The 16121-nt window shown below is 45.0% G+C and overlaps 1 protein-coding gene across 1 annotated transcript in view; it reads right to left on the reverse strand.

Annotated features, from left to right (window-relative positions):
• The window catches only part of LOC122556827 (NEDD4-binding protein 3 homolog), a 123868-nt gene extending 114256 nt beyond the window's left edge, over nt 1-9612 (reverse strand). The window contains exon 1 of the mRNA XM_043704048.1: nt 9413-9612. The gene's annotated coding sequence lies outside the window, so the exon portion shown is untranslated. The remainder of the gene's footprint in view (nt 1-9412) is intronic.
• Between the last annotated feature and the right edge of the window lie 6509 nt (nt 9613-16121).

Here is a 16121-nt window from a genome sequence, read left to right on the forward strand (position 1 = left end):
CAAACCCTTCCTATTCATGTACCTATCCAAATGCCTCTTAAATGGTGTAATTGTACCAGCCTCCACCACTTCCTCTGGCAGCTCATTCCACACACGTACCACCCTCTGCATGAAAATGTTGCCCCTTAGGTCCCTTTTATATTTTTCCCCTCTCACCCTAAACCTGTGCCCCCTAATTCTGGACTCCCCCACCCCAGGGAAAAGATTTTGTCTATTTACCCTATCCAAGCCCCTCAAGATTTTATAAACATCTATATGGTTACCCTCAGCCTCCAATGCTCCAGGGAAAACAACCCCAGCCTATTCAGCCTCTCCCTGTAGCTCAAATCTTCCAACTCTGGCAACATCTTTGTAAATTTTTTCTGAACCATTTCAAGTTTCACAATATCCTTCCTATAGCAGGGAGACCAGAATTGGATGCAATATTCCAAAAGTGGCCTCATCAATGTCCTGTACAGCCGCGACATGACCTTCCAACTTCTATACACAATACTCTGACCAATAAAGGAAAGCATACCAAATCCCACCTTCACGATCTTATCTACTGTGTTAAAAATCACACAACACCAGGTTATAGTCCAACAGGTTTAATTGGAAGCACTAGCTTTCGGAGCGACGCTCCTTCATCAGGTGGTTGTGGACCAGCGCTCCGAAAGCTAGTGCTTCCAAATAAACCTGTTGGACTATAACCTCGTGTCGTGTGACTTTTAACTTTGTCCACCCTGGTCCAACACCGGCATCTCCAAATCATTATCTACCTGCGACTCCACTTTCAAGGAACTATGAACCTGCACTCCAAGGTCTCTTTGTTCAACAATAAAAGCTTTGTGGATATGGAAGGAATTAAAGGTGGTGGGGCCATTGGGGCAGATGATGATATTTTAAAGTTGTGGCACTGTGGTAATATCACTGGTCTAGTATTCCAGAACTCCGGACAAATATTCCGTGGAAATGGGTTTGAATTCTACCGTAGCAGATCGTCAAATTTGAATTCAGTAAAAGTCTGGAATGAAAAGCTAGCCAAACGTGATCTTGTAACTGCTGTTGATTGTCTTCAAGAAGGATCCGGTTCACGAATGTCCTCTAGGGGAGGAAATCTGCTGTTTTTACATGGTCTGACTGACATGTGTGACTCACAGCAATGTGGTTGACTCTTAACAGTTGAGGATGGGCAATAGATGAGGCTTGGCCAGTGACACTACATCCAGTGAACAAACTTTAAAAAACTGAGTGAATAACAGAGCTGGGTCAAATGTTGTGCTCCTCCTACCTTTATGTTCGTCAGGTCCCTCCTAATCTCTCCTTCCGTGGTGTAGTCACCATTTCCCTGCATCTTACAATCATAGAATCCCAACAGTGTGGAAACAGGCCCTTCGGCCCAACAAGTCCACACCAACCCTCCGATGAGTAACCACCCAGACCCATTCCCCTCCCCTGTTACTCTACATTTACCCCTGAACACTCTGGGCAATTTAGCATGGCCAATTCACCTAACCTTTGGACTGTGGGAGGAAACCAGAGCACCAGAGGAAGAGTGTACAAACTCCACAGAGAGAGTCACCCGAGATTGGGTGTGGCACTGTGAGGATCTGTACATAGGTAAATTCTCCGTAGAAATGACCATGACACGTTTTGTAAGTTGAAGGAAAAGCTGGTTTTCCATGCAGAGACACTATCGTCATATGTAGCGATGACCTAAATGTTATATTCTCTTCCTTTGACAGGTGCACCTGCTGGGTATGCTTTCTGCTACACTAGCATCCAGCTCTTGGTAATTTTAAATCTAGGACAACCATTGCCATACTTACTCCAGTTCATTTTCTGAAGCAAATGTGGGCAATTTTCTCTAATGATGTATTTAAATGACTTGCAATCTGCCAAAGATAGAATGAATGTTGAAGTCAAAACTAGAGGTTGGGGTGACACAGTGGCTCAGCAGTTAGCACTTCTGCCTCACAGCACCAGGAACCCAGGTTTGATTCCAGCCTAGAGCGACTGTCTGTGTGGAGTTTGCACATTCTCCACATGTCTGTGCGGGTTTACTCCAGGTGCTATGGTTTCCTCCCACACTCCGCCCATAGTATCCATGGGAAATGCAGAGTTTTAGGGATAGGGTAGGGTTGGGGGTCTGGGTGAGACGCTCTTCCGAGGATTGGTGTTGACCTGAGGGGCTGAATGGCCTGTTTCCACACTGTAGGGATTCTATTGTATGATCTGGGTAATGGACAAGGAATAGTTTGAAGGTAGACTATAATAGCACTTGTCCAAAACATTCGAGAGTTAATAGTGGGCAGCACTGAATGGGTGGCCCAAGATTTGGCCACTGCTGTTTCTAATTTAACTCGATGTCCTGAATTGATAAACAAATCTCATGGAATACAGGGAGAACTAGCCAGTTGGATACAGAACTGGCTCGAAGGTAGAAAACAGAGGTTGGTGGTGGAGGGTTGGTTTTCAGACTGGAGGCCTGTGACCAGTGGAGTGCCACAAGGGTCGGTGGGTCCACTACTTTTGATCATTTATATAAACTATTTGGATATGAACATAGGAGGCATAATTAGTAAGTTTGCAGATGACACCAAAATTGGAGGTGCAGTGGATAGTGAAGAAGTTTACCTCAGAGTACAACGAGATCTTGATCAGATGGGCCAATGGGCTGAGGAGTGGCAAATGGAGTTTAATTTAGATAAATGTGAGGTTTTATGGGCCACATGCTGGTGAATAAGACTAGTTTAATTTCAGATATCTGGTCGGCATGGATCTGTTTCCTTGCTGTACAGCTCTGTGACTCTCTATGGCCCTATGACACTGTCTCAATGATTGAGTGACCAGACCTCTCCAAGGCAGCGAATTCCAAAACTTTACAACCATCTGACTGAAGGATTTCTCCTTATCTCAATCCTAAATGGAATTCAATGTGAGCAAATGCGAGGTCTTGCACTTTGGAAAAAAGAATATATGCATGGACTACTTTCTAAACGGTGAGAAAATTCATAAAGCCAAAGTACAAAGGGATCTGGGAGTGCTAGTTGAGGATTCTCTAAAGGTAAACATGCAGGTTGAGTCCATGATTAAGAAAGCGAATGCAATGTTGTCACTTATCTCAAGAGGGTTGGAATATAAAAGCACTGTTGTGCTACTGAGACTTTATAAAGCTCTGGTTAGGCCCCATTTGGAGTACTGTGTCCAGTTTTGGTCCCCACACCTCAGGAAGGACATACTGGCACTGAAGCGTGTCCAGCGGAGATTCACACGGATGATCCCCGGAATGTGTCTTCAAGGCAGAGATTGATAAATTCTTGATGTCACAAGGAATTAAGAGCTACGGGGAGAATGCGGGTAAGTGGAATTGAAATGCCGATCGGCCATGATTGAATGGCGGAGTGGATTCGATGGGCCGAATGGCCTTACTTCCACTCCTATGTCTTATGGTCTTATGGTCTAAATGGCAGACCCTTTAATACAAGATCATGACTTCTAGCTCTCGATTCCTACAGGCTGAAGAAACATCCTTCCAGCCATCTATCTAGGCAGGCACCATCTGAACGTTTGTGGCACTGTGAGACCACCTGCTGAATTATAGATCTAATCTACCCAATCGTCACCACTTTCATGTACTTACATAGTGTCTTTAATAGAGTGAATTTTCACAAAGCCCTTCAGTGGACAGTTATCAAACTAAATTTGACACCATGTAAGGAAATATAAGAACACATAACCAAGATCTTGAGCAAAGAGGTAGGTTCAAAGGAGTGTCTTAAGGACAAAGAGGAAAAAAGAAACCGGAGAGGTTCAGGATGGAACAACAGAGCTTAGCGTCTTGGTAACTAAAGGTACAACTGCCAATGATGCAGCAATTAAACATCAATGAGACTGAAGAGGCAGGCATGAGGTGTGAGACCATGGAAAGAGCTGAAAACAACAATAAGAATTGATAAAAGTCAAGGCATTTCTTAAGTGGAAGCCCCTGTAGGCCAATGAGCATGGGCTGACACAGGCAGTGTCCTCATATTTGCAGAGGGAGGAATCTCGGAGATCAGTCACAATCGCGATTGTTCAGTCTAAAGACAACGAAACAAACGGACAAGTGTTTCAGCAGCAAGGCAGGTCAAAGACAGGAGTAGGACAAGGTGGAAACAGTGTTATATGATGATGTGGATCTGAATAAAAGCTCACCTTGGTCAAATATTGCCAGTACCGCTTACACCTATAAATATTGATAAGAGATTCAAGTGCCTTGCTTAACACTGTTGGAACTTGGTTCCTAAGAAATGCTCTCGAAAAGGGTCTGTCTCCCCATTTCCTTACTAATCACTTATTGTCTTCAATAGTTCTGACCTCCCATGCTCCAGAAAGCCCAATTTGTCAACATTTCTGCCCAAATTCTCTCCCACATTAAAAACTCAACTCTGCTTTCATGACTGTCCACAAGGTCATAGTTCATCAAACCTCTCCAGTCTGTTTTCAATGTTCACTTCTGATTCTTGTCTCCTGAAATCCTCTTTACCCTTTCAGCGTTATTAATCCTGCTGTCTGGAATTCTCTCACTAAAAACGCTCCACCCCTAAAAGTTCCTTAAATCCCACGAGACTGACAAAATCTCTGGTCTCTATCCCAATCCCCACAGATCTCTGACACTGTCCATACCATATATTAATGTCCATCTTCCTTCCATTACACCATATTCCCATTGCCCATAAACCATTTTAAGAACTGTCTCTGTATGAGAAAGGTGCTATTTAAATAGAAGCTTGAATATTACAGGACTGAGGGGTAGAGGAAGAACCGTTCATTAATGCGCCATAGAAAATCTCCCAAGTGATTCTGAAAATCTGATGGATTCAAAATAAAACAACTTGTGTATAATATGAATGTTTCAGGAATGCCGGGTTATATTACACCTAGTGACACTCCTTTAAGCGTTACCTCCACATGATGCATACACACCCCTTTAAACCACACATTAAATTACAGCCTCAATAATACACTTTGTATTTATTTGTACAATCACAACACAACACAAATAACAGAACAAATGGGGAACGTGTACTGATTAAACATCCTTATTGCACTGAACAACTTCCAGAGAATCACAAGAGTGTCATCTAATGAAGTGGACATGCTTTATTCCTTTTATTCTTTGTTTCTCAAAATTCCCAAAAGGAGGTGAGGAGACAACATTCAAGGAATGCAGTAAATTTGGAAAGAGAAGCTTAAGAAGTTTCTTATCCAAATATGCCAGACTCAGCAGCAGAAAAGCTTATCAAGACAGGCTCAGACTCGCTTCAAAGGGCTCTGAGCAGTAGCTCAATCATTCACTGTCCACTATCTCCTGCTGAATTACTCACTGCCTGCCCATTTCTACAGTGTTACTCTTCAAAACACAAGTCTGAGAAATATTTACGTATCAGCAGTCACTCACACAGGCCACACGGCAGACCAATATCAGCACCATCACTATCCCATAACCATCGCCTCATGCTATGTTACAATCAGTATTATCACAGACACCGGAGCCCATTGCTTTAAACCTACTATACAACCATCACTAGGTAGAGGCATGAATCACAGGAGGTTGGTCTGCACATACAACAAGTAATTAGAAAGGCAAATGGAATTTTGTCCTTCATTGCTAAAGGGATTGAGTTTAAAAGCCGGGGGGGGCGTTATCTTGCAGCTGTTCAGGATGCTGGTGAAGCCACATCTAGAGTACTGTGTGCAGGTTTGGTCTCCTTACTTGAAAAAGGATGTACTGGCACTGGAGGGGTGGGAGGGGATTCACTGGGTTGATTCCAGAGTTGAGAGGTTTGGCTTATGAGGACAGACTGAGTAGATTGGGATTATATTCATTGGCGTTCAGAAGAATGAGGGGCGATCTGATAGAAACATATAAAATTATGAAGGGAATCGATAAGACAGAAGTAGAGAGGATGTTTCCACTGGCAGGTGAAACTAGGACAAGAGGGAATAGCCTCAAAATTAAAGGAAGCAGGTTTAGGACGGAGTTGAGGAGGAACTTCTTCACCCAGAGGGTTGTGAATCTGTGGAATTCCCTGCCCAGGGAAGCAGTTGAGGCTTCCTCAGTAAATGTTTTTAAAGTTAAGATTGGAATTTTTTTGAACACTAAAGGAATTAAGGGATACAGCAAGTGGGTGGGTAAGTGGAGCTGAGTCCATGAAAAGATCAGCCATGATCTTAGTGAATGGTGAAGCAGGCTCGATGGGCCGGATGGCCTACTCCTGTTCCACATTCTTATGTTATGTTCTTAGGTCAGTTTAAGACAGGTCAGTAATGCTCTCAGTGTCTGCTTGGTTCTTATTAGAATGGAAAAGGGAAGTAATGGATCAATATTCTAACAAAATATTTAAAGGGAAATGGATGTTCCCCCAGGATTGAGTTACCATGACGTACAATCAGTGCTGCAATTATAAGTTATTTCAGAAGAAATTTATCCAGAGGAAGTATTGTACATCACTGCCAATTTGTCACTGGCTAAATAATTCTTAAAGTTTATGTTGAGTTAAGACTTTATTGCTGGAGCAGCACAGCAGGTCAGGCAGCATCCAGGGAACAGGAGATTCGACGTTTTGGGCCTGTGCCCGAAACGTCGAATCTCCTGTTCCCTGGATGCTGCCTGACCTGCTGTGCTGTTCCAGCAATAAAGTTTCAACTTTGATCTCCAGCATCTGCAGACCTCACTTTCTCCTCCATGTTGAGTTAAGAAGCAATGGCACTTTCTTACTCTGTTAGTCTCCAGACTTGCACTGGACCAGTATTCAATAAGTATCTTTCGCCCTCTGGTAACTCCAACACAATAATCAGTAAGCCCAGAGTGTCACATACTCCTAGTGACCAAACAGCAACATTAAGACCTGGGGTGTGGAGAAAAGGAAATGCTGTTGTTCAGCAACATCTGTGGAAAGAAACAGGCTTAATGTTTCAGTTTGGTGACCTTTTGTCAGAACTGACGGTAAACAGTAACGGAAGGGTTTTCAAGCTAGTACAGGGACAGAGACGCAGAAAGGGCAAAAGAGGTTCTCTTCATGGATATTGCTGAAGTTTTACAACATTTTGTGTCCTTGTTTCAGATTTACAGAATCTGCGATGTTTTGGATTTTGCACTGGAAAAGAAGACACAGAACAAGCAGGTAATGTACATCCTGCAGCTAAATTCAAGTGGCATCTAATCCACCAATTCATTATGGCAATTAGCATTATATTTCTCCTCTCTCGCTAGCATTAGATTCTATGCATAACATTTAACTCTGAAGGTAAAAACAATGATTGCAGATTATGGAAACCAGAGTCTAGATTAGAGTGGTGCTGGAAAAGCACAGCAGGTCAGGCAGCATCCGAGGTAGGCAGGTAGGACAGGTCATGGGGACAGTGCTGAGCTGGAAGGTTGGAACTAGGGTGAGGTGGGGGAAAGGGAAATGAGGAAACTGGCAAAGTCCACATTGATGCCATTGGGTTGAAGTGTTCCGAGGCGGATGATGAGGCGTTCTTCCTCCAGGCGTCTGGTAGTGAGGGAGTGGCGGTGAAGGAGGCCCAGGACCTCCATGTCCTCGGCAGAGTGGGAGGGGGAGTTGAAATGTTGGGCCATGAGGCAGTGTGGTTGATTGGTGCGGGTTCGAGAGATCAGCCAATTGTGGTCTGATGTTTGGTCTGATGGAGTCACATAAGTTAATAAATTGCATTGTCTAGATGCTAGTCTTTCTTGTTAACTTTGAGACCTTTTAAATAATTCTTTCCAGGTTTAAATCTGGGACTGTGCCATCAAAGCCCTGAGGGTGAATATAATGGCCCAAGATTGGCTGTGTTGAATTTCTGGGTTCTTTAAACCGATCCTTGTAGCCATTCCCAAAGTTCACCTCGCTGCAGATTTCTCACAGTGTGAAGGGGAGAAAATGAATCACCAAACTGAGATCTGAGATCTCAATGGCAAACAGGAATTAGCACGCTGTAGGATGGTGAAGAAGAACCAAGTATTTGCTCAATACCAGCATCTCCATAATTTGCTCTTTTCTTGATCCATAATAAAGTTGGCAAAATTTGAAAATAAATTGACAATTTTCCCTCCCAAAATTATTCGCCCCCATCCCAAATGAAACTTAAACTTGTGTTTCCTGAATTCAATTCTGCACCTCTGAGTTGGTTAGAAATTATTCCATCTCAATCCTGAGCAAGATGTCACCAAAATCATTGCGGAAAAATGTAACTATCTCACTTCCACACCTTCAAGTTTCTGCATTTTCCAGGTTTCACAATGCATTTTTAAAAAGGTCACACACACAGTTCCAACAAACCCAAGCTGCAGGCAAGTCTTTGCAGGTCAGGAATAATTCATACCTTCCAGAAGAATCCAACCTTTGTCTTGCCCAATATTCATTAAAATGGACTTTCCAGAAAGAATCAATTATTAACAATCAGAAGCAGCAACATCTTCTGATCGCCAGCTTCAATCCAGCTCATGTCAGTCTCTTATCTGTATAAAGTTTTAAGTCAGCAGTGCCAACCCTGACAAGCAAGGAGCAAGTCAACCAGGCAAGGAATCAAAGGCCAACTCTGCGGTCAGACAACATGCTGCTATACAAATGCAGTGCATAAAAGGCACTGCCAGTGGGATACCAGACAATGTAAAACAGTTTAAAAATTAGTGTAAAAGATCTGACCTACAAAACAAAAACAAATCTCTGTCACACCTGGCTTCAGTGATTAAATGCAGGCAACATCAAAAACAGAAATTGCTGGAAAAGCTCAGCAGGTCTGGCAGCATCTGTAGAGAGAAAGCAGAGTTAATATTTTGGGCTGAGTGACCCTTCCTCAGACACCTGTCTAATTTGGAATTCTCTGATGAAGAGTTATCTATTCTGCAAAGGATAGCTTGCTCTCTCTCTCCAGGGATGCTGCCTGGTCCCTGTGATCTCAGCAATTTAGGATTGTTCTGGGTTCAATAAAACAGCCACAAAAATGGCAGTTCATTCTCACACTCAGCTCAGAAACCTGGTCCTGCTGACAGTAAGGGTGGATGGATGGAATGTGGAGGTTGGTGTCAGCATTAATTCCCCCACCTCCCAGCCCCCAGCCCTGCCTGTAGCCCTGGGATGTGGGAGGTCCCAGTTTGAAGGTGACAGAGCAGGTCAGTGGCTGGGACAAGTGTATTGTCCGCTTTAATGTGTGACGGGACCACCTAGAGAGCGCGGGGATTTGAGGGCGACCAGTTCACCTTGAATAAAACAGAACCTCACCAAACTATTTCCAAAGCGACACCATGCTCCTGACTGACAGACCCAGCTTGGAAACCCACATTTTATTACAAGTCTGTACAAGCTCCACAATCACAGCAGCAGATAGACCATCAATGTGCTCAGTATACAGAGAGAATGCGGACTTTTCCCCCATTGAATCTCACCATATTTCCCTGGCCCTCAGTTTGCAGTTCGCTGATGCTCAGCAGGCTGTTCTCTCCGAGTTTGGAAGCACTCACTCCTTTGCTGTTAAATGCTGTAACTGTAGGTGCACACTGGTAGCGAGCTGCTCTGCCTCTCACTCACACACACCGCTCACTTTTCCACAATGCAATAGCGGGCTGGGGATTGGGGCAGTTGTAAGAGAGGGACTGGACATTTCAAACAGCACGGGGCTGGATCCTTAAAGAAACCAGATCCTGAACTCCGCCCCTGGCTGTAGGAGAGAACCAGACACACTCTCCCAGTCAGAGCTCGTTCTGCTGCTCACAGACAGTGCTTTAAAAAGACAGCACCTTCAGTTCCACTCAGCGTACCCCGGCCGCACACCCTCAGCATTTAATGGTCTGGAAACATGTTTACATTAAATATACCCGAATTAATGAAAGTTCAAGCATACCACAGCAGATAACAGAAGGAAACATCGACCAGAAATATACGTTGGGGATCCCAAAAGAATGTCTTTCAGAAACAAAAACACAGAAATTGCTGGAAAAGCTCGGCAGGTCTGGCAGCGTCTGTGGAGAGAAGTCAGAGGCAACGTTTCGGATCCAGTTGACTCCTCCTCAAATCTGTTTCTCTCCACAGACGCTGCCAGACTGCCAAGCTTTTCCAGCAATTTGTGTTTTTGTTGTTGTTTCTGATTCACAGCCCCCACCCTTCTTTCAGTTTTTATTCAGTACCTTTGAATTATTTCTTTTGTGAATTGGAAGCTGGAGCCTGCACCACAATTAACGAGGCTGCCAAGGACAAAATAAATCCTCCTTATACCCAGCTTTAAAAAAAGACACCCCTTATTTTTAAACAGTTCTGGAATCCCCCACACATAGAAACCATCTTTCAGCACTCACCATGTCAGCTCCCCTCAGGACCCTGCATGTCACAGCAAGGTCACCTGTCATTCCATAAGAACATCAGATATAGGAGCAGGATTAGGCTATTCTGCACTACCATTTGATCATGGCTGATATGCTTCTCAACCCCATTTTCCCACCTTCTCTCTGAACTCTTCATCTCTTTACTGATCAAGAACCAGCCTAACTTTGTCTTAAATACACTCAGTGACTTCACCTCCTCTGCAGGATTCAGTTCCACAAAGTCACCACACTCTGGCTGAAGAAATTCCACCCGATCCCAGTTCGAAAGGGTCGTCCCTTCATTCTGAGGCTGTGTTCTCGCTTCCTAGTCTCTCCTACTAGGAACATCTTCTCCATGTCCACTGTAATCAGGCCTCTTAGTAACCTAAAAGTTTCCTCCCATTCTTCCAAACTCCATCGAGTACAGACCCAGATTCCTCATATGACAAACCCTCCATTGCCAGGATCATTCTTGTATATATCCTCGGGAGCTCCTCCAAGGCCAGCACATCCTTCCATAGATACGGGGCCCAAAACTATTTACAATATTCCAAATGTGTTCTGACCAGAGCCTGATACAGCCTCAGCAGAGCCTGATACAGCCTCAGCAGAGCCTGATACAGCCTCAGCAGTACACCTTGCCTTCTCGCCCTCTCAGAATGAATGCTGACATTGCATTTCCCTTCCTCACTGCCAACTGAACCTGCCTGTTAACTGGAAGAGAATCCCGAAAAAGGACTCGAAACTCGTTTGCAGTTCAGAATTCCAGAGTCATTCCTTGTTTAGAAACTAGTCTATGGCCCCATCCTTCCCACCAAAGTGTATAACCTCACACTTTCTCATATCCTATTCCATCCACCACTTCTTTGCCTATTCTGCAGCAACCCCCTTCTCTTCAAAACTCCAATGGATTCACCTTCAAGCAAGGTACCACACTGTGTTAGAAACAACACACTGAAAAATGTCTTATAAATGTATTAAAAACTCAACATACTCTTCCTTACTCATAGAGTCATAGAGTCATAGAGATGTACAGCAAGGAAACAGACCCTTCAGTCCAACCCGCCCATGCCGACCAGATATCCCAAACCAATCTAGTCCCACCTGCCAGCACCCGGCCCATATCCCTCCAAACCCTTCCTATTCATATACCCATCCAAATGCCTTTTAAATGTTGCAATTGTACCAGCCTCCACCACCTCCCTTTAGCTCAAACCCTCCAACCCTGGCAACATCCTTGTAAATCTTTTCTGAACCATTTCAAGTTCCACAGCATCATCAGAAAAACTCTCACTCATTCACAGAGGATACCCACATTTGCAGAGGGACATCAACAGAACAATATTAACACAAATGGGAATCTTCACTGAAGTAAAGCTTTGCAATAAAAAGTACTGAAGTCAGTAAATAATTCCACTGCTGGGAGTGAATTTTTATTTTCTTGTGATGTGCGTTTCAGCTGATGGACCAGCATGCATTGCCTGTCCCTGGTTAGCCTCAAGAGGGAGGTGGTGAGCTGGTTGCTTGAACTGCTATCTTCACGAAAGTGAGGCCTGCAGCTGCTGGAGATTAGAGTCGAGAGAGTGGTGCTGGAAAAGCACAGCAGGTCAGGCAGAATCCTAAGAGCAGGAAAATCGTCGTTTCAGGCAAAAGAGATAAATGGGAGGGCGTGGGGCTGGGGGGAAGATCGCTGAGAGTGCGATAAGTAGATAGATGGAGGTGGGGTCAATGGTGATAGGGCAGAGGGGAGTGTGGGCGGATTGGTGGGAAAGGAGATGGACAGGAAGGACAGGTCATGAGGGCAGTGCGGAGTTGGAAGGTTGGATCCAGGAGGTGTCCTCTGCTCCCAGGAGAACCAGATCCGCCACAGAACACACCAGATGGCCTCCTTCTTTAAAGATCGCATTTCCCCTCCCACGTGGTTGATGATGCCCTCCAACGCATCTCATCCACTTTCTGCACCTCCGCCCTTGAACTCCACCCCTCTGACTGCAACAAGGACAGAACCCCCTCCTGATCCTCACCTTCCAGCCCACCAACTTCCGTATACATCACATCATCCTCCACCATTTCCAACACCTAGAAACAGACCCCACCATCAGGGATATATTTCCCTCCCCGCCTCTAACCACTTTCTATAAAGACTGTTCCCTCCGTGACTCCTTCGTCAGGTCCACGCCCCCCAACAACCCACCCTCCCGTCCTGGCACCTTCCCCTGCCACCGCAGGAATTGCAAAACCTGCGCCCACACCTCCTCCTTCACCTCCACCCAAGGCCCTAACGGAGCCTTCCACCTCCATCAAGGTTTCACCTGCAAATCCACCAAGGTCATTTATTGTATCCGTTGCTCCCGATGTGGGCTCCTCTACATTGGGGAGACTGGACACCTACTCGCAGAGCGCTTCAAAGACCATATCTGGGACACTTGCACCAACCAACTCCACTGCCCCATGGCTGAACACTTCAACTCCCCCTCCCACTCTGCCGAGGACATGCAGGTCCGGGACCTCCTCCACCGCTGCTCCCTCACCACCCGATGCCTGGAGGAAGAACGCCTCATCTTCCACCTCAGGACCCTCTAACCCCAGGGCATCAAATTGGACTTCACCAGTTTCCTCATGTCCCCTCCCCCCACCTTATCCCAGATCCAACCTTCCAGCTCAACACCATATTCATGTTCTGTCCCACCTGTCCATCTTCCTTCCCACCTATCCAATCCACCTTCCTCTCTGACCTGTAACCCTCACCCCCACCTCCATCCACCTATTGCACTCTCAGCTACCTTCTCCCCAGCCCCACCCCCTCCCATTTATCTCTCCATCCCTGAGGCTCCCAGCCTCATTCCTGATGAAGGGCTTGTGCCCGAAAAATCAACTCTCCTGTTCCTCAGATGCTGCCTGACCTCCTGTGCTTTTCCAGCACTACACTCTGAACTGCTATCTTGTTGTAGCAGCCCCATAATACTGTCAGGGAGGGAGATGTGAAATGTTTACCCAGCAATAATGAAGAAACCGTGATATAAATTCAAGTCAGGGTGGTGAGTGGCTTGGAGGGTATCTTGCAAGGGATGGTGTTCCCATGTATCCAATGCCCTTGTGCTTCTAGATGGAAGTGGGCATTGGTTTCAAAGGTGCTATTTAGGAGACATGGTGAATTTCTGCAGTGCATCTTGTAGATTGTACACACTGTGTATTGCGTGTCGGTGGTGGAGGGAGTGAATATTTGCGGATGTGATGCCAATCAAGTGGGTTGCTTTGTCCTGGATGGTGTCAAGCTTCTTGAGTGTTGTTGGAGCTGCACCCATCCAGGCAATGGGGGAGTATTCCCTCACACTCCTGACATGTGCCTTGTAGATGGTGGACAGGTTTTGGGGAGTCAGAAGGGGAGTTACTCACCGCAGTATTCCTAAACTCTGCCTTGATCTTTGATCTGTTGTATTTATATGGCAAGTCCGGTTTAGCTTCTGGTCAATATTAACCCCAAGGCTGTTGAAAGTAGGGACTGAGCAATGGTAATGCCATCACATGTCAAGGGGAGGTAATTAGGTTCTGTCATGCTGCAGGTAGCCATTGCCTGGCCTTTGTGTGGTGTGGATGTTACTTGCCACTTATTGGCCCAAACCTGGATATTGTCCAGTTCTTGCTGCATTTGCATATAGACTGTTTCAGCATCTAAGGAGTTGTGAATGGTACTGAATATTGTGCAATCATCAGCGAACATTCCCACTTCTAACTTCATAATGGAGAGAAAGTCATTGATGAAGCAGCTGCCCTGGGAATGATTGATTTTGAGGTGATTAGCAATCCATGTGGAAAAGATTCAAATCCCAGCAGAATTCATCAATTAGATTACAATGGTGAAATAGTTAAAGCACTTTGCGCAATGAACGAAAATGGATTAGAAATTGTCTTATAGTGTGTTAAGGTTCTAATGACTGAGCATACAATAGGTGGCACTGGGCAGTATTTCATGAACAGTTTTGGACTCCTTAGTACAGGAAGTAAATAAAACCAATAGAGAAAGTATTCTATAGATTCACTTGGACAGGCATCACAAAGATACAGTCGCAGGTAGACAGGGGAGCAAAGAATGTGTTTGGTATGCTTGCCATCATTGGTCAGTGCATTGAGTACAGGAGTTAGGAAGGCATGTTGCAGTTGTACAGGACATTGGTTAGGCCACTTGAAATACGTCATTCAATTCAGATTTCCCTTCTATAGGAAGGATGTTGTGAAACTTGAAAGGGTTCAGAAAGGATTTACAAGGATGCTGCCAGGGTTGGAGGGTTTGAGCTAGAGGGGGAGGCTGAATAGGCTGGGGCTGAGGGGTGACCTCATAAAGCATTTTAGAATCATGGGGCATGGATAGAGTAAATAGACAAGGTCTTTTCTCTGGGGTGAGGGAGTCCAGAAGTAGAGGGCATAGGTTTAGGGTGAGAGGGAAAAGATTTAAAAGGTATCTAAGGGACAAATCTTTCACACAGAGGGTGGTACGTATATGGAATGAGCTGCCAGAAGAAGTGGTGGGAGGCTGGTACAATTACAGCATTTAAAAGGCATCTGGATGGATATGTGAATAGGAAGGGGTTAGAGGGATATGGGCCAAGCGCTGGCAAATGGGACTAGATTAATTTAGGATATCTGGTCAGCATGGACAAGTTGGACTGAAGGATCTGTTTCTGCGCTGTATATCTCTTTGACTCCAAGAGCCTGCAATCCAATTCTGAGGCTTGATATTGATCATGAACCCTCAGTGAGACCTCAGTGAGACTTCCCAGTGGGCATTGCTGCCAACTCCCCTCGGGATCCTGATCCCCATTTTGGGAAGCCCTTCATTAGGATGTTAGCCAAGTTGAAGAGCTATGATAGAGCTCCTACACAAGGTAGGGCCTTTCGGGTTAATGGTAATCTTACAGGATATTCAAGTTGAGTAAAAAAATTACAATAAATTGTGTTGTTTTCAGCAGTTGATGAAGTAGGCAAAAATTTAAAATAATCATGAAGTTAGCAGTTAGATTCAGAAGATATATGTTGTGAGATTTGTTTAAATTTGGTGAGGAAATTAGCTGACACATCTCAGATTACGTTAGCACACACACACACACTTGAGAAAGCAGAGCTTGCCAATAAAGAGGCTTGGGGGATTGAACATGAGAACTGTTGACCAGCAGCCAAAGCATAAAGTCAGGTTAAAAACACTCATTGCTAATGGAGTGCAACCATTCACAGAAGCAATCCTGCTGGCTACAGGTCAGTCTACGTCAGTTCGAATCCAGTTAGTCCACAATTAACCCAGCCCGGCCAGCTGGTGGATACCTGCATGCTTCTCATCACTCCATGGTCATGTTTAATTTTTGTTTTGGCAATAAAATTGGACTTGTGGTGAATTTGTGTTTGCTTCTGATCTGAAAATGTGTTGCTGGAAAAGCGCAGCAGGTCAGGCAGCATCCAGGGAACAGGAGAATCGACGTTTCGGGCATAAGTCCTGAAGAAGGGCTTATGCCCGAAACGTCGATTCTCCTGCTCCTTGGATGCTGCCTGACCTGCTGCGCTTTTCCAGCAACACATTTTCAGCTCTGGTCTCCAGCATCTGCAGTCCTCACTTTCTCCTCTGCTTCTGATCGTCAACCTCAGAGTTTACAGGTTAGAAGGAATTGCTCCCATAGAGGATGGTTATACTGCAGCATTGGCTGCCACAGTGTTGGAGCAAAATTAACAAATTTCCCCGACGTGGATTTGTATATTTACCAGATATGACGAGTATGTAATAGGAGGTGATGGACTTGGAAGAGTTGAC

Source organism: Chiloscyllium plagiosum, chromosome 14, assembly GCF_004010195.1.
Source record: "Chiloscyllium plagiosum isolate BGI_BamShark_2017 chromosome 14, ASM401019v2, whole genome shotgun sequence".
Classification (NCBI taxonomy): Eukaryota; Metazoa; Chordata; class Chondrichthyes; order Orectolobiformes; family Hemiscylliidae; genus Chiloscyllium; species Chiloscyllium plagiosum.